The 27,986-nt window shown below is 36.0% G+C and overlaps 2 long non-coding RNA genes across 2 annotated transcripts in view; one reads left to right on the top strand and one right to left on the bottom strand.

The window, feature by feature from the left end:
* LOC145684705 (uncharacterized) overlaps window positions 1-27,986 on the bottom strand; it is a 66,752-nt gene that overhangs the window by 35,412 nt on the left and 3,354 nt on the right. The gene's annotated exons all lie outside the window — the stretch shown is intronic.
* Window positions 20,933-27,986, top strand: part of LOC145684704 (uncharacterized) — a 40,080-nt gene continuing 33,026 nt past the window's right edge. Inside the window, exon 1 of the long non-coding RNA XR_014131370.1 lies at window positions 20,933-21,110. This is a non-coding gene — a long non-coding RNA (uncharacterized LOC145684704). The remainder of the gene's footprint in view (window positions 21,111-27,986) is intronic.

Below are 27,986 nucleotides of genomic sequence, written 5' to 3'. Positions count from 1 at the left end.
CAGTACTTCAATAATAATGCAAAATGCACAGCCATATACAATCCTATATTCAAACTCAAACAAACAAAATTTACGTACAATCATTTATTAAGCTGTTATCATCCATTGCTTGTACGATATAAAGATTATTTTACCTCATTCTTTTCCTTAATAGTATCTTCTTCTAAAGTGCAGTTGTTACCACAAGAGGCCTGAATAGAATTTTCCAGAAATAACTTCTCTCTACATTTTAATTAACAGGTATGTTTTTTTATGTCGCAATAATTAAAAGTATGGTGTCAGCCGAAAACGTGTTCGCTCAAAAGATGATTCCTACTCAGTACTCGCCATTAAAAATGCAACACCAAGAAGGAGACAAGATAGCTGCGCCAAAGTTCCCAGGCCGATATCTAATAGTAAGTGCAGAATACTCTTAACATCCGCTGTATTTGCTGTGTGACAACGTGGTGACAGCGGAGGTGTGTGCAGCCATCGACTAAACATATTTATCCTTCCCTGCTGTAGACATTCTACAAATTTGGACTTTCCTGGCTGCATCCTTCTTAGTGCAACATTTTAAGCAACGAGCAGTTTAACAGTCTCATACATTGCTTAAAGAAAGAGCAATGATTCTCAAAATTACTCGGAAGATATATATATATATATATATATATATATATATATATATATATATATATATATATATATATATATATATATATATATATATATATATATATAATTTAAAACGGTTATTTCAAACTTTGCAATTCAGAGCACGAAAAGAAGTATAGCTAAAGGAACACTGATTTTAGCCAGATAGTAACTAGTAAACTCAATCACACTCAGTACCATTAGTAGCTTGGTGTTATCCGTAAGTCAGAGATCATGGTATCTCATTTCGTGTAGATTTTTGCATTTGTTTACTGCTAAAAATGTATTTTATTGCTAATTGAACCCAGTACCATATATATACCGACAGGACGTACCTTAGTCACAAGGTGACATGAGTGAAACACTAAACTATTCGATTGACACCTGCGGCCTTGTCAACACTAGAGAAAGTTACAAAGTGATTAAGTAAATACGGAACATAGTTCATACAAAGTATAGCGATGTATGAAGTCTCCGTTTCATACGACTTGGACAAAATATACATCTGAAAATAGCAACAAAGAAATATATAATGATTTCTCTGGATAATTTGGATTAGTCCAGAATTCGAACACATATACGTTGGTAAGTCCAACTTTTTTTTTTATTTTTTACTTCTTTCTTCGGATTCCCAATAAAGTTGACTACTGAAAAGCTAAGTTATAGATTCTGTATTAAAACAACACTTTCGCTAGACATGTTCAGTATACACATTGTCTTACATACAGAACAATACATTAGTTATTAATGCATGTCTGAAATAATAGTGCTTCGTATAGAATTTTACTTCGTCCAATCGTAATAGCACAAAGATAAAAATATTGAGAGGGATAATGTTCTTATTACAGAGAAAAAGAGTTGAAATGACTTAACACTAACAAACATTTACTTTAAACAGAGATAATATTTTATTTTAATTTATGGAAGAAAGAAATAATTTGTAGTACAGTATCTTTATTAGGGTTATATATTCGTACAAAAGAATGTAAGTACAATTGGATCTGTCTTCAGAAAGGACATACTTTTAGCCACAACCTACACTGCTTCTTTTGACTGTCTTTCAGGCAGAATCCTGGTTTGATGCACGAAATACCTGAAACAAAAATCAGAAAATCTTTAAAATGTTACATTCAGTGTGCTTAATTTGGTTGTACTTAACAATACAAAGTATCTTAACATTTTTGAGATTAAATGGACAAAATCTGTTCGGTCAGGTATGGACTTTTGGGTTGCACGTAGAAAAACTATGAAGTGTTTATTGATGCTGAACAACAACTCAAAATGTATTACTATTCAAAAGTAAGTGGGTACCTCAATGGTGTTCGGGGTACCATGGGGTACCTAATGTCTGTATTTTTTAGATATATGTCTCTAAAATGTAAGGAACTGACATCTGTTTACCGAAAACCTCAACTCGGTAAGCCTTATGGATATCGAGATATGGGAAAATAAAGAGCGACACTACAGAAGTGTGGAGTTTGCGTACTAGATGGTGCAGTTTCGGAAACGTAATTACGAGGGCTTACAACAACCTCAAAAGTACTTTCAATTAAATACACTACACACACGCCCTGATGGGGGTTTTCGGGTACCATGACATTCGCAGAGCTCTCATTTCTAAACATTCTAAAATATGTGTTAATAACATTTTAAAGAACGTTAGAGATGTGTGTTTACCGAAACCGCAAGTCGGTACGCCTAACAGTCACCGAAATATGGTGAAATAAAAGGCGACATCATAGGTACGTGGTGCTTGCATATTAGACAGTACAATTTAGAAAATTAATTAAAATATGACTATCAAGATTTTGTCAAATAAAGGGAGGATCCATACAGTTATGGGGTTTTCGTGTTAGGTGGTCAAATTTCCAAAACCGGTCATGGAAAGTTAATAAGCATCAGTAGCAATTTCATCTTAATGTAATTAGGTATTTCCATAGAGTTTAAGAACATCATGGAGTCTACCAAGATTAAATTTTAAAAGCTTTGGAAAATATATTTTGACTTTTCTAAAGAGTATTAGAAACAGTGGCGTATTTAGGGGGGTGGCTTTCGGGCTTAAGCCCCCCTCCCCGAAATCTTACTTAGTATAGTAAAGTAAATGAAATATTTTGCAGAATTTTCACATTTCCAGGCAAAGCCCCTCCTTCCAAAAGTTAGCAAAGCCCCTCCCGAAACAAAATCGTAAATACGCCACTGATTAGAAATATGCATTTACCTAAAACTTCCAGCTAGTACATCTAGCAGCTAGAGAGACACCATACAATAAAAGCGTAGATCTTTATCTTAGCTTAGATCTTGAAATTTCAGAAAACTATTACTGATCATAACAAAAGCTAAATAAGATGGTACTTCTATGGGTTAAGTGAATACCTCAGACAGAGTCAATTTTTTTGTCAATTTCTAATATAGCAAGCGAGATATAAGGAATTGTGTATTTTATGACGTCGTAAAAATAGAGGCCCACATAGATTTGTACATTTTGAGTCTTTGCTGTAAGAAGAAAAAAATTCAGAAAACAACCGTATATACCTTAATAGACAAATAAATGGGCGGGGGGCACGGTGGCTTAGTGGTAGAGTGCTTACCACAGGTGTATTGGGTTCTTGGTTCGATCCGCGGCCGTCAGTTTGTAGTGGACATCGTATTCGTGGGTTTTTTCGGGGTACTCTCTTTCCTCCCACCTTTGCATTCCATCAATTCTGTCAACAACATTCACTTGCTTTAATCATAATCTCCCTGAGACTGAAATGCATAATCGTGGGTCGCTACTCTGAAATATTTCCTTTTATTTAATTTTAAAATTAAATAGGGAGTTAAGTATGATCTATCTCTATGGGTTAAGTGAATACTCCAATAGTTTCTGCAAAAAAGATTAGTTAAACACCCTACCACTAAGCTACTGTGTCCCCGCCCATTGAATTGTCTATTAAGGTATATACAGTAGTTTTCTGAATTTTTTTTCTTATAGGAAAGACCCAAAAGTACAAATCCATAAAGATCTCTATTTTTACGTCATAAAATATATAATTCCTTATATCTTGGTTACTATCTTAGATATTGACAGCGAATTTTCATTCTTTTGCACAGCTCGATGAACCCTTGGAATTCCCTGAAGAAAACCCAGGACTGAACTAATCTTTCGATCGAAATTGTACTGAGGTACTCATTTAACCCATAGAAGTACTATCTTATTTAATTTTGTTGCGACCAATAATTGTTTCCGAAATTTCAAGATCTCATACGCTTTTATTTCACAGTGTTTCTCCAGATGTTAGATGTACTAGCTGGAAGTTTTGAGTAAACACATATTTCAAATACTGTTTACAAATATCAGATTATATTTTCAAAAGCTTTTAAAATTTAATTTTGGTAGACTCCATGATGTTCTAACACCCCATGAAGATATCTAATTACTTTAAGGTGAAATTGCTACTTGTGTTTATTAACTTTCCATGACTGGTTTCGGAAATTTTATCATCTAACACGAAACCCTCGTAACTGTGTTGGTCCTCCCTTTATTTGACATCTTGATAGCCGTTAGTCATATTTTAATCCATTTTCCGAATTGTAGCGTCAAGTATGCAAGCCCCACATACCTATGGTATCGCTCTTTATTTTCCCATATATTGATATCCATAAGGCTTACCGAGTTGCAATTTTCAGTTAAAAAAATAATCAGTTCTTTACATTTTATAGACATGTATTTCCATATATTTAAAATGCAGAAATTAGGTACCGCATTGGAACCCCATTGGAGTACCCACTTACTTTTGCATAGCAGGGTAAAAACGCCAGTGGTTGTCACTTTAATTTTGAAAACATACTATTTTGTCTCTTCTCTGAGCATCGTGCATCTGTCGGAGATGTACCATAGTTGGAAAGACTCACTGATCCTTCCTATAATGACCATGTAGTCAGAATTAAAAAAGAAGTAGCCATTGAAGGAAAAACAATATTTTAAAATCCTTGCACCAGTAGTCGTCACCTTAAAATCAAAATGTTCCAGTAGTTGTCAGGATTTTCTACCAGTGTTCGTCACTCAAATAACTTGACATAGTTTATTCAAAAACGCACTGTGTATCAGTTTAGGGTTAAGGATACAATATAAAGTAGTAAGCTTAATAACTTTGCATCACTTTTAGCACTCAAGAAATAAAATAAAAACGTTTTTACATACTTTTTAAAGCAATTTTAAAAAGAAAAATGTTAACTGAATTCAAAAGTTAACAGTATATCACTTTCACGTTAAGAGTACAATATTAAATACTATGTTTAATAACTATACGTCACTTTAAACACTCAAGAATGAAAAACGTTTCTACACACATTTTAAAAACAATATGAGAAACAAAATAAGTTAACTGAATTCAAAATTTAATTATACATCACCTTAAGCTTAAGAATACACTATAAAATACTGAGATTAATAACAATGCATTACTGAAGAATAAAAACAAAAATGTTTTAGCTACCTATATTGTATTTACATGTTATTTCTCATTAACATTTTTTTTGATAACTCATGATCAAATCTAGGGATGCGCAAGAGAAAAGATTTGAGATTGTCTCCTCTCGAAAAGGTGCCGCGAAAGTTATGTATCGTCTCGGAAACTGGATGCGTTTCTATTGGAAGAGCTCTATCTCGTCTCGAATTTCGTAACAAAAATTCTGTCTCGTTTTGTCTCGTGCGCATCCCTAATCAAGTCCATAGCCAAAAACTTCATTTCCGAAGGGTTCGATAGGGCTTTGCGATATCCGAATTTAGATATAGATAATCGATATCGACAAACTATCGAAACTTGTTCGAAATATCGAAAAATACAGCAATATCGAAATATAAACAATATCAAAAATCGAAAATATAGAAATACGAAAGAGAGAAAAAAATATGGATATATCGATCAAAAATTTCGATATCGATGTTTTGATATTTGAAAATATCAACCGTTCGATCTAAATATCACACAGCCCTAGGCTCCAACTGTTGTCACCTTTAAAATTAATGTGAAAATTGCTGACTAATCTTCTCTAAGTACCGTAAGACGGGATTATTTTGCACTTCAGGATTAACTTTGCACAAAATACGGCAAAAGTTTCACAGTCCTCTGTCGGTAAAATGATGGACTGTAAAGAGAAAGTTTCAACTGTCACCGTAAGATAGAACATCTAACTGGATTTTGACTATTTGGTTGGCGGTTAACATCAGTTCTAATTACCTGAAGGGTTTGTTGTAGAGGTATGGAAAGCAGTCACTGTAAAGGCCGACAAAATTTGAAAGATATCACCTACAAGAATTTTCGTCAAAGTCAAGTCAGTTTCGTAGAATACTCTGTGTATAATGGAACTTTGAGAGAATAGTTGAAATTGAAGTGTAAAACGTTTTAAAGTCATAGAAAAATAAAACTGGGAGAAGGTTGTTTCAGCCTGTAATCGGGGCTACTTTGCACCGATCAAACGTAACCCCTCAGATAGGAAATTATTACTACGGGTACCTCCTGCCATCTAACTTTAGGAAAATTTCCTATTCAGGTAAATGTCGGGATGGATTTCTTGTTGGAAAATAAATTACGAACAGCGGCGGATTCAGAAAAATAGTTTGAGAGGGACTTCACACAGAAATACTTCCTTTATTTAGAAACGACTAGACTTTTTGAAGGGCTTGAAGCGTAGACGCATAGAAATGACTAACATCAGATTTTTTAAAAAAAGAAATCCTGTAATTTGGGTGAGCTTCAGCCTGAAAGCCTCAAATCCCGTAAATCTTCCACTGATTACGGTTGGGATTATATTCTTGGATATAAAGAGAAACCAAGGCAAATCAGATCTCGAAGATTTTTGCTGTTCTTGAGTTGCCATTTTTGTGGGACATACTAAACTATCAGAATGTGGTTCCTATGTCGGTACCAGAAAATACATAATTTTCTTTACAAATATCAATAATTCGTACTAAGTACTGACACCGGTACCGTAAGTCCAACCTCAATATTTGTAGACTGCATACAGTTTTGTGTAGGAAGTGAAATGTATCAATAGAGGAGAGAAAACACTGCACAGAAACATTATGTTCGTATGCTGAAAATACTTTTTTGTATGTGTTGCAAAGTATCTTCTGCTATCAGGTTACTTTGCAACAAAGTTTATATGAAATTAAATGAAATGAAATTTTTGAGTTTTACGTTCCACGATTATGCCGGGTATGCTCAAGGAAACGATGATGATGAGAATGAATGGAATAGTAGAATGAAAAATGTGTGAGAAAACGGGAATACCCCGAGAAAAATCACACACAGTGTTTCTCCAACACAAAGCCCATTTAGCACGTGCTGGGATCGATCCAGGAACTTCACGCAGGAGAGGTGAACGCTCCACAACTGAGCTACCACGTCCCCCAAAACACAACCTCAGAACATATTTCATATAGAGTAGAAATAACAATATGTTGTAAAAAAAAAATGGCCGGTCTGAAAGGCATGTAAGTTAAAAAATTACAATTGCTACTCGATTTGTTTACTAGCATTGTTTAATTATCTACGGTACTGAACATCGCAACACCAACATTATTATGTTATGTCACATCCTTTCAAAACTATGCCAACTGCAAAGTACCTGCTTTGCTTCGTGATGTCCGAAGAGTAAGACGACTGAAGGCGAAAGCAGGCAAGTGGCATACAAATTTATGATGTTGAAGGCATTATTTTTCACAGCTATGGAGAAAAGAGATAGAAACAAAAAATAACGAAATCTTTGTTTTACGTCCTACGAATATGTTATGTAGGCTGACGGTCACAAATGAGTAATGAAAATTTATGATCTTGGAATACGATTTGGTGGAATAATGAGGGAGAAAAATAATCATTGATTAAATATTAAATTGAAAAGAAATAAGAGCCTGACGCTCAAATACTTATCTATCCGGCACCCATCTTGATCCCCCTAAAATATCATGAAGTGCTTGATTGATTCTAAACCCAATAATAGTAATAGTAAACACAGAATATATAATTTACGCACCTTGAAATGTAGAAATTAACGGTTGTAATTCCCAGCTTTCCAATAGACCTTTGATTTCTCCAAATGAAGATTCGGATATCTTGTTTCTTCTCAAGCAATAATGGGTTACAATAATCAGTTGCAGTCCAAAGCCAAGTCACTAAGTTAAGTATGAATATAAAAGAATTCATTAGTTAGATGCATATAAAATCCTACGCATGTAAATCCGAATCTACTTGTATTAAATTGTAAATTTAAACAAACTAAATTATACTACAGTTATAGTGACATCAAACATATATTAAATAAGATATACAGGGTGTCTCAAAAGTCCCCTGACATAGGGTAACTCTGTTATTATCCGAGTTACAACAAAATGTCGGAGGGGAAAGCATCTCCAAATATGATCCGCCTTATGCAGAGTCGTTTTGACGTATGATTAGTGTCATACTAAAGGCCTGATTACTGCAGGAAACATATGTTAGTCGAGCTCTTTGGTAGGGCACTAATCATGCGTCAAAACGACTCTGCATAAGGCTCGATGTGTCCAATGTAAAGTGAAGGAATTTTTAAAATCGGATGGCCCGTTTGCGCTGTACACTGTTTATGCGCCCAATGTGAAATGAAAATGGAATGTTGCCATTTACCTGGACTCACAACATAAGTGAGTGAAGTTACTGTCTTTTACGGTAACATGTTGATGGTCAGCCTCCGTTTCAAACAGTAACTTCATTCACTTATGTGTGGGTTCAGGTAAATGGCAACGTTGCATTTTCATTTAAAATTGGGTGCATAAAGAGTATACAGCACAAACATCTCGTCCGATTTTTTTTAAAGTGTTCACTTTAGATTGAAAACGTCATATTTCGAGATTTTTTTCCTCTTACATTTTGTTGTAACTCTGATAACAGAGTTACCCTATGTTAGGGAACTTTTGAGACATCCTGTATACATCATAAGAAGTTCCTTTCTAAATTCTACACGGATGTGGTTACATTGAATGTGAGGTGAGTGATACACATTAGGCCTTTTGGGAGTACGTCACACGGACGACCGTAATTTTGTGTTCAAAATTTTTATTATGAACTGGTGGGATATATGATACATATGGTCACGGGTTAGAATTTTCTCAGTATGTCAAATATGCAATCCGATTTCATGCAGCTTAATTTGGTGAAAAGCTATTGCCAATTGAACGTTACACTTACATCTTTCTTGCAGATGCCATTAGCACATGAGTAATGGATCGAAATAATCAAACTGTAGGGCGGGAGGAGCATGTGTCCAGTGGTTGCCGATTGCAGAGTCATCCACAATGTGACTCTGTGTTACATGTTTCAGTGTCACAGTAATTAACTAAATTTGAGAAGACGGGCACATTCGTGGACATACGTCGTAGCGGTTCAAACTCGCGGGCCCTTTTTTCCTTCCCCATTTTGAACCGGTACTTGAAAATGCTATTTTATGCATGTTTGCCTGCGCCGATTTTGAAAATTCCTTTACTAATCGATTTATCTCGTCGAGTACTACAAGAATCAGTTAAAATCTTGTGCGCCCTTTTTTCTTCCCCATTTTGAACCGGTACATGAAAATGCTATTTTCTGCATGTTTGCCTGGGCCGATTTTGAAAATTCCTTCACTAATCGATTTCTCTCGTCGAGTACTACAAGAATCAGTTAAAATCTCGCGGTCTTTTTTCTCCCCCATTTTGAACCGGTACATGAAAATACGATTTTCTCCATGTTTGCCTGTGCCGATTTTGAAAATTCTTTCAGCAATCGATTTCTGTCGTCGAATACTACCAGAATCAGTTAAAATATCGCGGTCCTTTTTCTTCCCCATTTTGAACCGGTACATGAGAATACGATTTTCTCCATGTTTGCCTGCGCCGATTTTGAAAATTCTTTCACTAATCGATTTCTGTCGTCGAATACTACCAGAATCAGTTAAAATATCGCAGTCCTTTTTTCTTCCCCATTTTGAACCGGTACATGAGAATACGATTTTCTCCATGTTTGCCTGCGCCGATTTTGAAAATTCTTTCAGTAATCGATTTCTGTCGTCGAATGCTACAAGAATCAGTTAAAATCTCGTGGTCCTTTTTTCTTCCCCATTTTGAACCGGTACATGAAAATACGATTTTCTCCATGTTTGCCTGCGCCGATTTTGAAAAGTCTTTCAATAATCGATTTCTGTCGTCGAGTACTACAAGAATCAGTTAAAATCTCGCGGGCCCTTTTTTCTTTCTCAATATTTTTGTATTTTTTGAATGTATTCAAATACGGAACAAAAGTATTTAATTAATTCCCTTAGTAGGCTTCGCAACTTAATATTTTTCAACTTAAATTTTATTTATTTTAATTATTTAGTTTATTGTGACTCAATATTTAATTGCAATCGTTCATTGGGGAGAAGGGTGGCCATTCTCAAATATATAAATATATTATTCTTAAAATTTATGTGTTCTCGTATTGTTAGTTTCTTCCACTATACCTGGAAATTGAGAAATTAATACCTGGAAAACCTGGAAAATTCAGGGAAATTGAGTTCCATATTTATGTATGAACTATTTACAGGTTTTTCGAATAGGGAGAACTGTACAAAAGGGTGTTTTGGGAATGGTATAACAGTAGGTTTCTGGGGGTATTGTTCGAAATGAAATGAAACCTTTAAGTTTTACGTCCCACTATTATGCTGGCTAGGCTAAAGATGTCGGGGGTGTTGTTCGGTGGGGGTCAATGTTGCCAATTTTGGGAAAAGTCGCTAAATCAGAGGAATTCGACCTCCACGATAGCGTAGGGTGACCATAAAATTTTCAGTTAAAAATGGGACAGGTTCTGGCAACCGTAGACTTTTAGGTCTACCTTTGTTCTTATCAGTGCCTTGATATCAGTTTCCCCCAGTTGTTACAGAGCGGGCACTTATGAAAAAGGAAAGACACGTTGAAGCTTGTTCAACACACAAACTGCTAAAGCCTGTGCTGCCTTTCGAGCAGTACTGCGAACTATAGAGTATGTTTAATATAGGGAATTTCAGTTCAATTTTTGCTTCTTTGTTGTTATTAATTATAATTACTTTTAAAAGGAGTAAAGGTACTGGGTTTGTTATTTACTTCTTTCATTTGCATAAAACGGGACGAATACTGCTTTTTTCCATCTACTGACGGGACGGCCGGGACACGCCCCTAAAATGGGACTGTCCCGGTCAAAACGGGACGTATGGTCGCCCTACGATAGCGACAAAAAAAATTCCGATTGGAGACTTTTTTCGGTGATTTTTAAATGACGATTTAGTTACTTGCACATTTAGCGACCTTTTGCTGCAAACAATATGTTCATCTGTAGAGAAGCATTATTAGTTCAAAACAGTTTTTACGTTCTTTTTTTCTGTTTGTTTTAATCAGCGCAAGTGATGAGTTTGGAAATACAGCGTACTCACTGCCCCACAATCCTGCATTGTTATGTTACCCTTGCCCTCTAACGAAGAACAATTACAAACTTGATGTCCTTTAGTTCGCAGTTTCCGTTGAGAGACACACGTAATACATCATTACCGATAGCAACAAGATTAGCTATAGATGCGTGAATAAAGGCGAAGTGGGTGTTTGTTATATTTGTCCTTTAAGGTCTTTTAATTATTCTGCATTTTTTTTACAAAAAAAATGCTTAACGTAAGTACTGTAGTGTTAATTATTTCGGAACTATTTTGACTCCACAATATGAACAAAAGTACCCGAAACAATCTGAAATGATCCCTGAATTCAAGGATTGGTTGCACTCTGTTTACAAAGATGTGAGTAGAACCAGTAGCGCAAATCTATCTTCAACATTGGGGGGGGAAGGGTAAGACCGTTACCATACTTTTTTTTTTTGCGATGTCCAAAATACTTATGAAGTTGAAAAACAATGTTGTGGAGGATCAGAGTTGTCTTCAGCGTTGGGAGGCTGCAGATTTGAGTCTTATTCTGGGAGACGTCTATTTTATCTCACGTTCCTTTGTAGCAATCGGACAAAAATCATTAAATTTCTCCCAAAAAACACATTTCAAATCGGATTATTGGGGAGAAGTCCCCCTTACATCCAAGATTGGAGGGGGCATGTATCCGTCATCCCCCCCAGGGATTTGCGCCAGTGAGTAGAACATATTGTTTAGTTTACATCTACAACTTTAAAACAATGCTTATAGACAATGAATTTCTCGATTATTTTTTATAGCGACTTTTCACCCAAAATGGGAGTCGTCACCTCTCGTTTCGCAAACTTATTGTCAACATTTTGGCAACACTGGTTGCGGGGAGAGCTGAAATAAAATGAAATCTTTGAGTTTTACGTCTCACGGTTATACCGGTTAGGCTAAAGGAGACGGTGATGATGAGTAATGAATGAAATGGTGGAATGAAGAAAGTGGAAGGAAACGGGAGAACCCCGGGAAAACCCATGCAAACGGTTTGTCCACCACAAAGTTCACTTGGCGGGGGCTGGGATCGAATCCGGGACCCCAAGCACCAGAGGTGAACGCTCTACCACCGAGCCACCGCGGCCCCGAGAGCTACGATGGATGAGTCAAGTTATTTTGTCGCTTCCGCTGTGAACCTAAGTACAAGATTCCAAAAGTCACATTTTTTTTTTGGTTCCAAACAATATGTCTGCTGGGTGAAAGCATAGACTGGAATGTGTTTCCTTCATTTTTATACAAATGTGTTGCCTATCCTACCTTATCTTTAATCCCATAGTAGCTTCTTTCCGAAAGTTAAAAAAATGCAATTCTTCCTTTCTTAATAGTATTTATAACTCAAAGTATTACGTAAGCATTGTATGTTACTTATGTAGCTCACAGAGCCGCAGCTATGGGCGAGCAAGCAAAGCACGTGCCCCGGGCGCGTGGTTGGAGGGGCGCCTAAAAGAGAGGTTATATATTAGTACTTTCCTGGCGGTATTTAATACTTTTCATCAGAGTGTGAAATCATGAAATCAAAGTGAGAGGAGACTGGAGGAGTGGAGAAAGAGAGAAGAAAACGCTCGCACTTTTACACTTCAAAGTAAATTAAGTCTTATTTATTTTTTCTGTCACCCTCCTCCCCCTCCCCTAAGTTCTACTGTCAAAGTATATAGCTAAAAACACTCCCAGGCCAGTACCATATCTACCTTGGAAATTTGATCGAGATCGGTAGGGCGGTTTAAGAGATTAAGAAAAAATGAAATGAAACCTTTGAGTTTTACGTCCCACGGTTATGCCACTTAGGCTAAAGGAGACGGTGATGATGAGCAATGAATGAAATGGTGGAATGAAGAAAGTGGGAGGAAACGGGAGAACCCCGAGGAAACCCACGCACACGGTGTTTTTCCACCACAAAGTTCATTTGGCGGGGGCTGGGATCAAACCCGGGGCCCTAAGCACCAGAGGTGAACGCTCTACCACTGAGCCACCGCGGCCCTAAGAGATTATGAATCACAAACATAGTCACTTTCAATTTTGTAATATATATATATATATATATGTATAGCATCACTGACTGATAACTAAAATGCTCGGATTGTATATATAAAAGTCGCCCCCTGCCCGGACTCGGAATCGAACAATTGCATCTGTAAAGCAGTGCGGAATTGATTTTAACGTTCTTTTCAGCAGCAAGGCTGTATGAGACTCGGATCTACAGATTAACGTGGAATCCGAACCACATAAGCTCCGGCTGGGAATAGAACCCGGGTGTCCCACGCCAAAGGCGTGTACACTAATCACTTAGCCACGAGGGAACTCATCTGTAAGGCAGTGTAAGCAACAACAACAACAACAAAAAACACTGGTTGTTTGCGCAACTGAGGATCAAAACATTTTCAATGGAGTATGAGAAATAGTAAACGTCAATCAAAGTGTACTTTTGCTTATTCATTACTTCGTTAATACTTAATTCCTTCTAGAAATAGTGAAACAATACTATGAAGAAACACTAATTAAACTTATAACTATTAACGTTGTATTTCTTACCACACCACGAAAGTAATATACCGTTTTTACCAGCCATAGAATTTGAACCTAGTACTATACTGCATTAGTCACGCCGTAACGAAAGGTGAAATTCAAACCTCTGGCACTCGTAGCTGTTGAAGCCGTTGTAGCTACAGTGACTCAAAAAAGTATTCATACACCCAAAAATTTCGTCGTGGGTGAGTTATATGAGAGAGCAGAAAATTGAAAGTTATATTCAAACAAAGAGACGGAAGAACACTAACAGTTGCATGAGTTGAAAATCTGCCAAGACTATAAGGAGAGGAACACAATGTGAACCACTTAATTATGATACTCAAAAAAGTATTCATAGAGAGGGACTGTTATCCTGTTCTGTGCCTTGAACACTTGTACTGTTCAACTCGAGCAATTGTACTGTACCTGCATTGTTCGTTACCTGCAGCTCATTGCATGGCTGTTAGTCTGCTCTTGTTGTGAGTGCTAGTAGTCAAAATGGGGAGCAAGAAAAGTGAACTTTCCTTGACGCAACGTGATGGGGTTGTTTGTCTTTATAAAGAAGGTAGGAGTTATCGTGAAATTGCAAAAACTCTCTCAGTTAGTTTTGGTACTGTAGTTCCATTATAAAGAAGTATAAAGAAATTGGAACAACAGAAAATTGACGAAGATCAGTACGCCCAAAAGTGCTTAAACGCCGCGACCAACGGAAAGTAGTCAATTTAATACGAAAATCACCCTTCCGAAGTGCTGTGTCTTTGGTTGAAGAAATCACGTCAACATCTACTTGCACTGTGAATCCTCAAACTATACGAAGTGTACTATATAGTGCCAATTTACATGCTAGGACGACCAAGTAAAAAATATACATCTCAGAAGTAAACCGACAAAAGCGCCTAAAATATGCCAACGAATACCATACTAAACCTAACGAATTTTGGGATACTGCTGTGTTTTCCGACGAATCGAAGTTTAATATATTCGGATCAGATGACAAAAGATGGGTATGACGAAAGCCAAACAGTGAATTGCAATCGCAACATATTATCCCTACAGTAAAACTTGGAGGAGGAAGTGTGATGGTTTGGGGATGCATGGCGTCTTCTGGAGTGGAAAACTTAGTTTTTATTGAAGGGATCATGGATGCTAATAAGTATATTAGTATGTTGCGCCTTAACTTATCAAACAGTGTGCAGAAGTTGGGTCTTGACAGAGTCTTTGTTTTCCAACAGGACAATGACCCTAAGCACACCGCTTTGAAAATTAGGGAATTGTTACTGTACGCTCCACAACGGCTTCTGACTCCTTCACAAAGCCCAGATGTCAATTCTATCGAACACTTGTGGGATTATCTCGACACACCACCCGTACAGTACAGAAATGCCGTCCATCGAGCAAAGAAGAACTACAAAAGATATTTTTGGACGAGTGGTCTAAGATTTCCCCAGAAATGGCCAAGACGCTTGTTCGGTCCATGCCAAGACGTCTCGAGGCAATGAATTGTTTTAAAGATATGCATACAGAGTATTAAAAACTTGATTTTCTAGTACAGATTGTTAGAACTCGTCGAGATTTGTAGTTTGTGTTGCTGTATGAATACTTTTTTTGAGTTGAGAAAGGACATTTATTTATTTTTGTCATCTAAATATTTCTTCTTTTGATATTTTTTGTACAAACAAACATAATAAATTATGTACATTTTCAGATGATTGTAATATTGTTTTTATTTAACCTTTATATATAATCCTACGTCAAAAACTTTGTGTGTATGAATACTTTTTTGAGTCACTGTATATCACGCGGCCTGCGTTGGTACTCCTCAATATAAATACGTCACAGCCCGAAGCCAGGAAACATCACAGACAGAAGACAGGGGCACAAGCAGTGCCTGACACTTCACGAACTCAAACCTGCCAAGATTCAACTCAACATAACCTTCAATTACGTTCTAGAAACCAAACCAACGCTAAGGCACCAACTCACCAACTTCCTATATGAAAACACAAGAAAAAAAATTAACTTTTTGGTTCCAAAGTGATGAAATAACAATAATACTAAAAAAAGGTTTTAATTCTCAGTAACCTAAACATTGATTAACTAGGGGACATAACAAGCAAAAATAAATAAATAAAAATAAAATCAAATTAAATTAAAAAATAAAAACCTGACAAGTAAGCTCTCCCTGACTACTTTATTTTTTTAAAATTCCGTGAGGCTGTAAAATATGTCAGTATCTTCGTAAAATATATATATTTCAATGTAAACAAGTTCTTTAAACAAAAGAAAGCTCTGTAGTAGAGCGCTTACCTCTGACCCGTTAGGTCCCTGGTTCGATTCCTGCTCCCGACAAATAGGCTTTTGGTGAACACTGTAGGTATGGTTATTCTTAACACTTTCCAGTTTCCTTACATTTTCTTGATTCCACCATTATCATGTATCTCATCGTCACCTTCTCACTTACATTCATGTACAATCATGGGGCGTTAAACTAAAAGCAAAAAAAAAAAAAAATCTTGCAAATATCCTAGTAAAAATGAGTTTTCTAGACTACACAAGTAGCCCCGCGTAGCGTAGTCGCTAACGCTCTCGCCTTCGGTGCGAACGGTCCCGGGTTCCATCCCGGTGGGGGAACTCGGTCGAAAAAGTATCAAAAGATTTTAAGTCCAGCCATCCTGAATGAGGTTTCCTTCGGTATTCCTCATTCACAGCAGGCAAATGCTGGAGTGGTACCTAACATATAGGTCCCAGGCCGTTTTCTTCCTTCCCCAATCCTTTCTTCCTTTCCTTTCCCCGGATAGTGTGCTCACCGAGGGAAGTCGTCCCTCATGTGTGACGGGCTAACAAGGCCATTGATGCCGAAAGCCCAGAAATCTAAATCCTACATCTTCACTACAGAAGGAAACGGTTTCTTAGCAATTATGATAAGCAGTCCTGTAGTAACTCTGCACCAAGTACTAAATCGTCACATATAAAACGGAATGAATAAACTCATAACATTCATTTTCATACCTTGAAACGTAAAATATTTCAAAACATTAATATTCAAAGATTTTTCAAAATTCAGATTCACTCATTCCATTCTCCTCAATCATTAACGAGTTACAATAGTAAGAATTGTAGTCATAAACTATATTACTTACTTAGTACTATATTAAAGCAAGTTACACTAAAAGAATATATAATTAATGGAATATTTAACTAAAGTAATAGTTAACTATTGTACTTACCCAGGCTTTTGTTTCCTTCCTCTCTTCTTTTCCGTTTGTAAAAACCTCGTTTCGCAAGCAAAAGACGGTAGTTCAATGACGTCAACCATTTCGAAAGAAATAGTGTCTATAGGCGGTCTGGATCTCACACACAGATGGACGTATATAACATACAGCTGAAGTATTTAACATACGTATACGTATGTAATATAGGGAAGATTGTTAGATGTCAGACATCCTGCAGCGACATGATATAACATCTAAGCGAGTAAAAGGCAGTACCTCTGTAGTATATGGATAAAGTACGCTCCGTACAGATTTCCTTAGTAAACATAACGAATCCTTGTATTTGTACAATATACCGCTGTCCGGATAATAGATTTTTCTCAGTGTAACACTTGGAACCAGGGGAGTAATTTAGGGGGGCAGGGAGGGGCAATTGCCCCCCCTGAGTTTGAGATTTATATAAATTTTATCAATAAAATAGTTGTAATTGAATGAAAAACACGAAATTTTACTCATATGAAGGGGTTTTGTCCCCCCAAACAAAATCTGAAATGACGCTCCTGCTTGGAAAATAATAATTTCGCGCAGTAGCACAATAAAGATGAATACGTATCTAGTGAAGAGTAAAAGGAAATCATAAAAATAACGAATATTTGTGTTGATAATTAAAACAAACGGCAGAAATAGAAGAGGAATAATTATAGGTAATATACATTAAAACAGATTCATGTGGGTCTAATTCGGGGCCGCCAACTGCGGAAAAGTAGTCATTTTTTGAATTTGCCAAGTTACTGTTTTGTCCTGAAAGTAACATTGCATTAAGTAATAAAATAGGAACTTAATATTTCAGACTAGAGTTGTTACTGGTAACGGAACTGAAAATATTTTGGTACCAGAAACAGAACTAAATAAAAGGTTTAATTCGGTTCCGCTCTGAGAACAGATCCGAAATGCACTTTACATAGTGGTTCTGTTCACAAACTGGAAACCAGTCACATTGAGTTACGTTTTGAAACAGTTTAATTCAAATAGATTCCCTAGTAATTCTGTTTGAAATTGTTTATGGTAATCCCAGGTAGTGCAGTGATATTCCTCGAATGTTCGTTGAATATTAAAATCAAATGTTCGGAATGTATTCGCAGTTGGTTAATTTGCAATAATCAGGTAATATTACAAGATATTCAACAAATGTGGAAAAGTAATATCCATGAAGTATTGAGGGAATGTTCTTCATCCGTAGACGATCATATGTTAAGGCAGCTGTAAGAAGCGTGTCACCGCACAGGTGTCACATGTTTAGGGCCTGGAATTTTTATATCCTTGTCGGTTTCTAGTTATTAGAAGTCAAAGTGGTATATCATATTATAAATTGATCTAGTAGCATGCTATCATGATTCCATGTCAGAAGGATCCGAACGAAAGGACGAAAACAGAAGAGCACGAGTCACAAGGGCCCTTGACCAAAACGGTTATTGACAAACTGGCATTTTTAAGGGACGTAGAAATAAAATATAAAATATAAGTAATTCGTGCAAATATATTTTGGAGAAATGTACTAAGGTTTGTTTCAAACCCCATAAAAACGTAGCAGCTGACAATAAGAGAAATTACGTATTCCACAACCACCAAGTCAGCATCTACAAGATCAACGTTTAGCTTTAAAATTAGACTTTCTGCTCGAGATTTACACAACGAACGTGATTTATTTGAAAGAAACAAGACTTTGCCCATAGATGTAATGGACCAATCTGTCGCAGTCGCATTTGTCATTATTATACTGTATTGTAGTTAGAATAAAACCGTTCATTGCTGTGTAATATGACAGCTCTTTAAGTAGCAACATATTTCATATGCAATTTTCCTTTCTTACGTTCATTTACTCATGTCAAGGAGGATAAGAGATGACGCTGAAAACACTAAGTATTGGGGACCTTTGCTTTCAATTTTTATTCAATATTTATTATTTATAATTCATTACTTTTGACAATTTCACTATTTGTGACAATCTTATTACACTGTTTTTCAATTATAATATATTCATACGCCGCTTATCTTCCCTTATTACATTAACAGTGTGATAAACAATTATATTTCAAACATGCAAATTCGGACATTTTGGCACATGCCATTTTAGTACATATGCTTACTTCAAACAAATTTGATTTAAAACAAATTTAGTGAAATAGTCCACAAGGTTCGACGGCTGGGACTTCCTTTATAAATCTTCCGAAAGCGAGATAACTGATACTGAACTGAACGCATGTCAAGATGGAAGACTCACACATTTCAAAAATTTAACATATTTTACGAGTTTCTGTTTTTAAAATTACACTGATAATTTTGATAATTTTAAGACAAAGGAAATCAAATTATGTTTCTATGTTATATTAAGAACTTTTAAGCATTTTATTCAATCGAATATTAAATATAATTTTGATTACGAAAAAATTGATTGAAAGAAATTACTGTGATTGGATACAGTACATTCCATTGTATTATGTTTGAATAAAGTCAATCTTTTGAATATTTAATAAGTTAAAAAAAACAGTAGGTTCATTTCCTGTATTGATTATAGCGTGTAGGTAAAGTATAGATACACCAGTCAAAATAATTGTTGAAAAATTATATTTCTTTCACTAGTTTCTTTTTTTTATTGTACTCGAAAAATTTCGTGCTCGGCGACATGATAATATCCCAACTTGCATAGATGAAGTTTAAAGGACCACTAGAAGTAAATGTTGAGAAGTTACAATTACTTCACTATTTGTGCATAAATACAGCGTTCGAACATATGCCATAAAAACTAGAGCTCAAAAACACAAACCAACCTGTGCCACAAAAAACACGAATACTATCAGACCGAGTTAGTGAGGTGGGTCCGCGCGGTAGTGTAGGGTGCATTATTAGGCAGCAAGCGCAAAAATGGATGTGGGTATGCTTGTAAACAAATTAGAGAAAATGCATGTTTTTCGCAATAATACCTGCTCTGATAGCACTTGGAATGGTTTCACACTAGTAGACCCCTAACACTAAACTTATAAACAAAATAGAGTTCTTGTACACCATACAGAAATATTCCGCCAGTGAAAAATACCATCTAATACAATCATTTTTCATATGCACTTACGTATTTTAAATAACCTAAAGCACTTGTAATGATTTTAGAATAGTAAGCCTACACTTGTAAACTCAAAATACAGCTGTATTAATTTCTTTTTAATTCTCCCGCCTACACAAATTTGTTCCTTATGAACTTGTCTTTCCATATAGAGTATTGAATTTTACTTGCAAATTTTGCAAAATGTGGTGTGTCTAAACTTGACCAGTACGGATTTTATTTTGTTCCAGGTAACATTCGATAATCAAACTAACTTTCAATTATAAAGTTTTTGACTATGGGAAGAAATATGTGTACCATTCTCAGATAATTGAGGAGTTGTATGGCAAGGTGGAGTAAGTCACTTTTGAGTCATTTTGAGATACTGAGATCTACGCTACTTTGTCGAGAAGGGCCATCATGAATTCGAGTTTACGACGTTCTTTATGTTTCCATCAATTGGCCTGTTTTTAACTCTGAGACGCAACTTTGCCATCCAACAGGTTATGGTTTCAAATTCACGGAAATGGTTTAATCTAATTTATTTTTTAAAAATGAGTTACGCCACTTTGCTATCCAATTCCTCAATTGATTTAAGTTCCCCGAATAATTTTCGGATCTGACCATTAATATTCATTAAACATTTTAAAGTTATTGGAAACGATATCATTTTCTCCTGACAACACCTTTATAATTTAACAAGTTCCGTTGCTCTTCAACTTTACCTCTTCTTGATAAGAAGGTAGAAATGAACTTGGGAGCAAATAGTATCTGTTGGAAGATCAGCTCGATGCCCATGGTTTAAACTATATATTACAAGAAGTTAGGAACCTATCCCTGTTTTGGAACATAATAAAGAATTCTTTCAATTATAAATTATAAATTCAATTATACATTTAGTTTCCAAAACTATATTTCTTTACTTAATAAAAAACTGACGATATTGCACCAAATCAGAGTAATTATAAATATTGTATCACACATGTATTTTAGTGGCAATATATCATATAATTTTAATCCTTGTTTGCAGTTCATGGATGCCGCCATCAGATGGCATTAAAGTATTATTATTACATTCTTCATAATTCAATTGAAGCACCTTTCATTGGATACAAAGTTTCAGGAGACAGTTGTTCATCGATAGATGCAAATGAATCCTGTCCAGTGGAGGAAGATGTTGAGACAGCAGTTATGGGTCAATTGTTTCCTGACAGGTAATATGAAAAATATATCTTCAGAGTTCGTAAAATTTCATAGACGGGACTATACATGTGGATAAAGGTGGAGATAAAGAGACATGAATGAATAGCAGTATTGTTATCTGATTGCAATTGAGATATGGCATTCGCGAAAGATGATGATTAAGTACAAGTTTTTTTTTTCTGAATAGGGAGATGGACATAAGAAATAAGTTGGTGGGCGAGGATATACCTAGAAAAACAATAAGCCCTAGTGCAGTTGCAAAATAGTCAAACAAATCAGTGTTATCAGCTCTTGATATTGTTTATGGCCATCTTAGGTGGCCTTGATTTTGAAAATTGTCCTTCCTACCTGGTTTCTATAGATTCCCAGATCATGGGTTTGACTGTGCCGTGCCGTGAGATTCGGTACCTTGCGATGACTGGACGCCTGCTGGTATTGCAAGAAGATATACGCTTGCCTTAAAACTCCGGCACCAACGCTGTAGATGACGGAAAATTCCCACGCACTAGGCAGTTCCCTTCACCTGTAGTTGTAACTTAGAGTGAACCTTGGTCCATCACGTTAACGGACGTATTCCAGTACAGTACTGTACAGTACTGGAAATTAGGACGAAGCAGTTATCTTTCAGTAGTATATCATCAGGTTGTTTAACAGTATAACGCACCGGCCAGTGGCGCCTGCCCAGCCCACTACAGGAAAAGATGTCCATCAATTTCATCTCTTTAATTATTTTACCGATAGTAATATTCTTAGAAAGTCTGCATTAGAAGCCATTTGCAGACTTACAAGTTCCTGGAGAAAACGTGTTTTTGTTGTCTACTCTGTTTCGTGTTGCTCAAAACATTGCAATAATCATATGTGATTGTATAAGGCAAATTAAGTAAACATTTTGCTTTTTTTACTGAAGATTTTAAAATTATTAACAGCAGCAGGTGGCACTATTTCTTACTTCATAAACATTCAGATGATATTGAAATTGTCCAACTGAAATAACATTTTTAATAACTATTTAAAAGTGTAGTTTTCTTATTTTCAGCCTGAATCCATGTTTAAGTATTTTAGAAATTTTAACTTCCTTGTATGTAACAAATAAAAAGTAACTGTTTTGTCTTTGTAAATTGAGTATTATCATCGTCAACACATCACTTATCGAGAACTGATATTACCTGCTGATTTCCCTTTCATGAACTATACTAAACTGATTAAGTAAATGATGAACTGGTGTCACTTTTAAATAACACTACTACTATATCACATCAACCATAGGTTGATGGGCAACATGAAAATGTTAAAACTTTTCTCTTCCCTGGGAGATCTGTTTTATTCTTTGATACGGTATTTTCTTTCCTTCGTAACTGTATCCAGATATTCTATCCTTGGTCTTCCTCTTCCCGGTTTTCCTTCTGCCTTTCCCTCTGTGAGCACGATGATCCAATTAGAGTGCCGAATAAGATGGCTAACCATGCTGTTTCTTCTTTTTCCTATTATCTTCATGATCCGTCGTCCTTCATTAGCTCCCTTTAGTACATTTTCATTCCTTGTTTCCTTTCGGTCCATGATATGCGCAGCATTTTTGCCAACACCACGTTTCAAATGCTTCCAGCTTGGATATTTCAGCTTCTCTCAATGTCCACGTCTCTGATCCGTAAAGCGACACGCTCCGCACCAGAGTCTTAATAAATCGTTTTCGAACGTCCAATGAAACATTTCTTGATGTTAGCAGTTCTCTTTTCCTATTGAATGCTTGTTTAGATTGCGCTATTCTGGAACTTACGTCTTTTTGACTTTTTCGTCCGAGGATATTAGACTTTCTAAATAGCGGAACATCTTAACGTCTTCGATTTTTTCTCCCTCTAGCCATACGTTTGTCCCTTCCTGTCTTGCTCTTGTGCACGTTATAACTTGGTTTTCTTCTTATTTTCTTCATTTTGCATGTTTTCTTCCAGTTGAATGTAATACAATTTGTATTATATAGTAGCTTAGTTAAACTCAGTTTGCTGGGATCGATAAAGGAAATAAAATTCCAACTGAAAAAATACAGGGTGTTAATAAACTCCGTGTCACAAATTCAGTCTTTCTTTATATCAGATCTTTCTATGAAATGAAAGAAATAAGTTCTAGTAAATATGGATAGGATAACTTTTCTTTCCAAAGTTACAAACTGCGGAAAATGTAAAGCCTCACTTTCTATTCTAAAACGCTATGAACTACTGAGATTTATCATAACTGATTCAAATAGTTATGCAAGAACTAGTATGCGCTCTATCTACGTAAATATTCATATTTCAGAATTTTCTGGTACCCACGCAACGAAAATACTCAATTTCAAGTAGTACTTAAAAATGTATAGCCGTATCCCAATGTCCTTTATACAGTTCGATACGTCGTCCGTTTTTCAACCTTTTATTTCCCACAAGAAACAACTTCTTAAATTTGACATTGAATTCATTAGTACCCTGTTTCACATTTTGCTTGCTACCAATCGACATGAGCATTACCGACTTACTACTGATTCTTAAGTAGTAACAAGTGACCAAAACGACTCGTGAAGCCTGGGCTCTACACCATTCACAGCAATATTTTGAGTCTCGTGACACATCGGAAGATTTCAGGGCAATTCTTGGAGGTGCCTTTCCAACGCACACTTGAGAAAACATCAAACATAAGAAGTGTGCCAAGAATTTTGTCGAAGTTTAAAGACATAGTGAACAAACGCCAAAAAAGCAGATAAATACCGTATAACACGAACTGTAACAATTATTCTAATAAAACTATAATAATAATAATAATAATAGTGAAAATAGAAAATAACAATAATAAAAGATAAACAAAACGAAACTTAGCTGCAGTCCGAGAACACTGTATCTTAAAGAGATATTCTCCGTACAGCACGAGAGAGGACTAGTGCTCTCAACGGGTCGGGTCGGGTCGGGTTGAAGACCGACACGACCCGACCCGATGACCCGACCCGACCCGACTGACCCAAACCGTGATCCGATCTGATTGACCTGACCCGATAACCCGACCCGACAACCCGACCCGAATAACCCGACCCGACAACCCGACCCGAGTTGACCCGATTGACCCGACCCGAATAACCCGACCCGAGCTGACCCGACCCGAACTGATCCGACCCGACAACCCGACCCGAGTTGACCCGACCCGTTTGAGAGCACTATGGTCACGACACTGGGTGAACGCAAAAATGCACTCACATTGGGAAACTAGTTTTAAAAGCATAATTTTAGAAAATAAAGCATAAAGCTTAATTCAAAATATATATAGCACAATTCTTGGAAAATTCTCTTTAACTGAAAGTTTAACATACTGTGTTAATATTTTTTAAAGCCAATATTTACAATGCAAAATCATTGAGAACATAACAATGCAACAATGAAAAGCTTATTTTCATTTCTGTAAACTTTTCGGTGAAATCCTTTGATGTGGAGAAAAGAAAAAAGTAAAAGAAGACATTTTTCCGCCAACAATGAATAATATGCAAGAACTCCATACTATATTGTTACAGTGACAACGCCAGCTTTAAGTTCTTAGGGGGGCAAAGGAGGGGCAGATACATTTTCGGGGGGCGGCTATTTGCCATACCAAAAATGACATATTTATTACGTTTGACTTATTTTACATTACATTGTGTATTTCGTTGCTGTTTTTATGTTAGATCTGTATGATTATAAATTAAACTTATTTCAAATAAAATTTGTAACTAACAAATAAGTAACGTCTGCACATGAAATATTTTTCAATGAAACTTTTGAAGCCTAAAACAAAAATTGAATTACTTTCGCGTATGCTACAAGTAACATATTCGTCTATATGCTACGTATCTCTCTCTCTCTCTCTCTCTCTCTCTCTATATATATATATATATATATATATATATATATATATATATATATATATATAGATAGATAGATAGATAGATAGATAGATAGATAGATAGATAGATAGATATAGCCAGAGAGAGAATTTACGAGGAGCTGCTGAAAATGTCATAGTCCAATCCAGAAGGAGTGTAGGTACTAGGTAGAAAAATGAAACCGTAGTTTAGAAAAACATATCTCTGTATGTACAAATATAAATTTTCATATTAATGAAATTCTTATTGTTTCTCAGGCCTCTGAAGTGATTATATGTGCCCAAACAGATAATTTCACGAACATCCAGATCCTTACTGTTATAACATTTTTGTTCCACCAAGGAAAGTCACCGAAGTAAAGTAATTAGGAAATCAGTGAAACACCACGGGACTCTCCTCCGTTATATATGGTGGTGAAGAAGTAAGTGGCTTAGTATAAACGTAGCAATTTCTCAACAAATTATGCTTTACATCCAGGATGATTAAAAGCAATGACTCTTCCTGGAATCATGGATGCAATTTGTGACATTATTCTTGAAAATTGCAGTATTTCAGCCAGTGGTGGATATAGCCCGGGGCCGGAGGGCCTAGGCCACCCCAGTTTTTGTGTGACAAAAATAATTTAAGCTATTATTTATATAGTTTTTAAAGTGTATAGTAAACTCACGATATATTTATTATAGTCTGAGGTCTGCACCCCGCTTTCTGTTTTTACCTTCTCAGCGAAACTTGTGTCAGAGATTCTGGGCATTTCTTTGGAACTCGTCGTTAGCATAATTCAGAATGGCTTGGGTATGCGCAAGTTCTCGGCATAATGGGTTCCCAAAATATATGTCAGGAGAATAAAAGGGTAACGGCATTAAGAGAAGTCTTCTTCCAATTTGACCGTAATGCTGATCAATTTCGCTGACGAATAGTAACCATAGATGAAATATGGTTGTACCACTATGATCCTGAATCGGAACAACAGTCAATGGAGTAGTAGCACTCATTTCTCCATCGCCCCAAGAAGTTCAAGACACAGAAGTAGGTTGAGAAACTGTTCGGAACATTCTTCTGGTATAAGTATGGAGTGGTAGACTACCTCCTCAATGGTCAGATATTTAATCCAGAATCTCTACATTACTTACAAAACTGAAAGAAAAATTCAAAGTTCAACGCTGCGGAAAATGAAAAGAAAGGAATTCTGTTCCTTCAGGAGAATACATCTGTCCATCAAGCCCCTGCGAACATAACTGACATTGCATAATCTAGGATTTCAATGTGTAGATCATCATTCTTATTCCGCAAATTTAGCTCCGTCTAACTATTTCGTGTACTTATTTCCCAAACTTAAATAACACTTGAAAGACGCCATTTTAGATCTGATAGGGGTAGTGCTACGAACAGTGGTGCGAGGAAATCTAGATTTTTTTTTAACTTTTCTGCAAAAGCTGGAGCACTGTACAAGGTAGTATATTGACTCTCGGGGGAAGAGAAGAAGAAGTAAAACTTCACCAATCCACGTGCACTCCTTCTGGGTTGGGCTACGAATTTTTCAGCAATTCCTAGTCAATATGGTAGACGTCACGTCAGTACTTTGAAACAAAATAAGTAAAGGAGCACTAGTATAAACCAATTACTAACTAAAGATCAGCACTCTGGCAATACATTTTATTGGGAATCAATTTCATTCCATAATTTTATTATTATCATTTGCAGTAAGGGAAAATACAACTCTTTTTATCTCCTTCGAAAAATTAAGCTCTGGTAGTTGCAAACTAAGCTGTTATAAGCACATCCTCTGAATATTGGAAGCCGAGAATAATGTTTCAGAAAAAAGAAGTTTTAAATAAAACAAAATATGAAACTGAAAACTTCAAACCTGGATAAATACAAACAAGTTACGTAACTGGTTTTACCTTTCTTTTGTTTCCAATCGAAGTTGATCCAATGAGAAGAAAACAAGTCGACCAAATCTACTATTGTTCGCTAGGCACAATTATTAAAAATCATAAGAAAGAAGTATAGCTAAAATTTACCTCAAAAGGGGCTAAATTAGAAAACAGAAATATGCGTGCATACCCAGACGCTCAAAGAAGAAAGCTTGAGGATTAATCTGCCACATAGTAAATTCATGGAAAGTAGACTACAATTTGTCAATGAGATTGGTTATGATACTGATATAAAATACTACATGAAGAATGTTTAAAGATTGTACGAGTCTGGGGGGCAGTCTAGGTGGCAGTCAGGGGGGCAGAAGTAGTTACTAAGGGGGCGCTCGCCCCCCTTGCCCCCCTCTGGCGTCGTCACTGTATTGTTATGTTTACTTTTTGAACTTAAGCACTTTCTGTAGTTTTTGGTGGCATCTTTTACTTTCCCTTTCTGTATATATGTACCTGTAAGGCGCACACAAATGATAGAAAAAATTTATTCGAGCAAAGCACATCTCTTTACAATGAATTAAGTAGAAAGTTCATTAAATATGAGAGAAACTAGTTGCAAAAAATATCAATAAATAGATCAAGATATTTAGAACATTTAATGTATAATAAATATACATTATACACGATTAATGTAAAATAATCATTGAAATTAACAATAAAGCATAATTTTAAAAAAGCATAATTAAACAAGAAATAAAGCATAATGTGGGTTGCTCTAACAATTAAGTTGTATGAAGACGAGAAGAAAACGAAAGCTGATTCGTTAACGAATTTCGTTGATCATCTTTGTGTCTACAAAAACGCATTCCTAGAAACCTACAAGCTAGGTATCATCTCTGTGATTATATCAGTTTCTAGTGTTACATGTGAAAGGTCATTCTCTTCTTTGAAAAGATTAAAGACTTGTATACGCAATTCAATGACTCATGATAGGTTGAAAAACTTAGTGTTACTTTATTTTGAGAAGGAAATTGCTAAATCGTTAGATCTTTAACAAGTTGTGGATATGTTTGCTGCTGCCCACGCGAATATACATGCTGCTGCCCACATGAACCTATAAGCTATTTTCTTTACCTGTAAAAGTGTAT

The sequence above is a fragment of the Thermobia domestica genome, chromosome 5 (genome assembly GCF_964235325.1).
Source record: "Thermobia domestica chromosome 5, izTheDome1.hap1.1, whole genome shotgun sequence".
Lineage (NCBI taxonomy): Eukaryota > Metazoa > Arthropoda > Insecta > Zygentoma > Lepismatidae > Thermobia > Thermobia domestica.
Note: the sequence above shows the minus strand (reverse complement) of the source record. Positions and strands in the feature narration are given on the sequence as shown.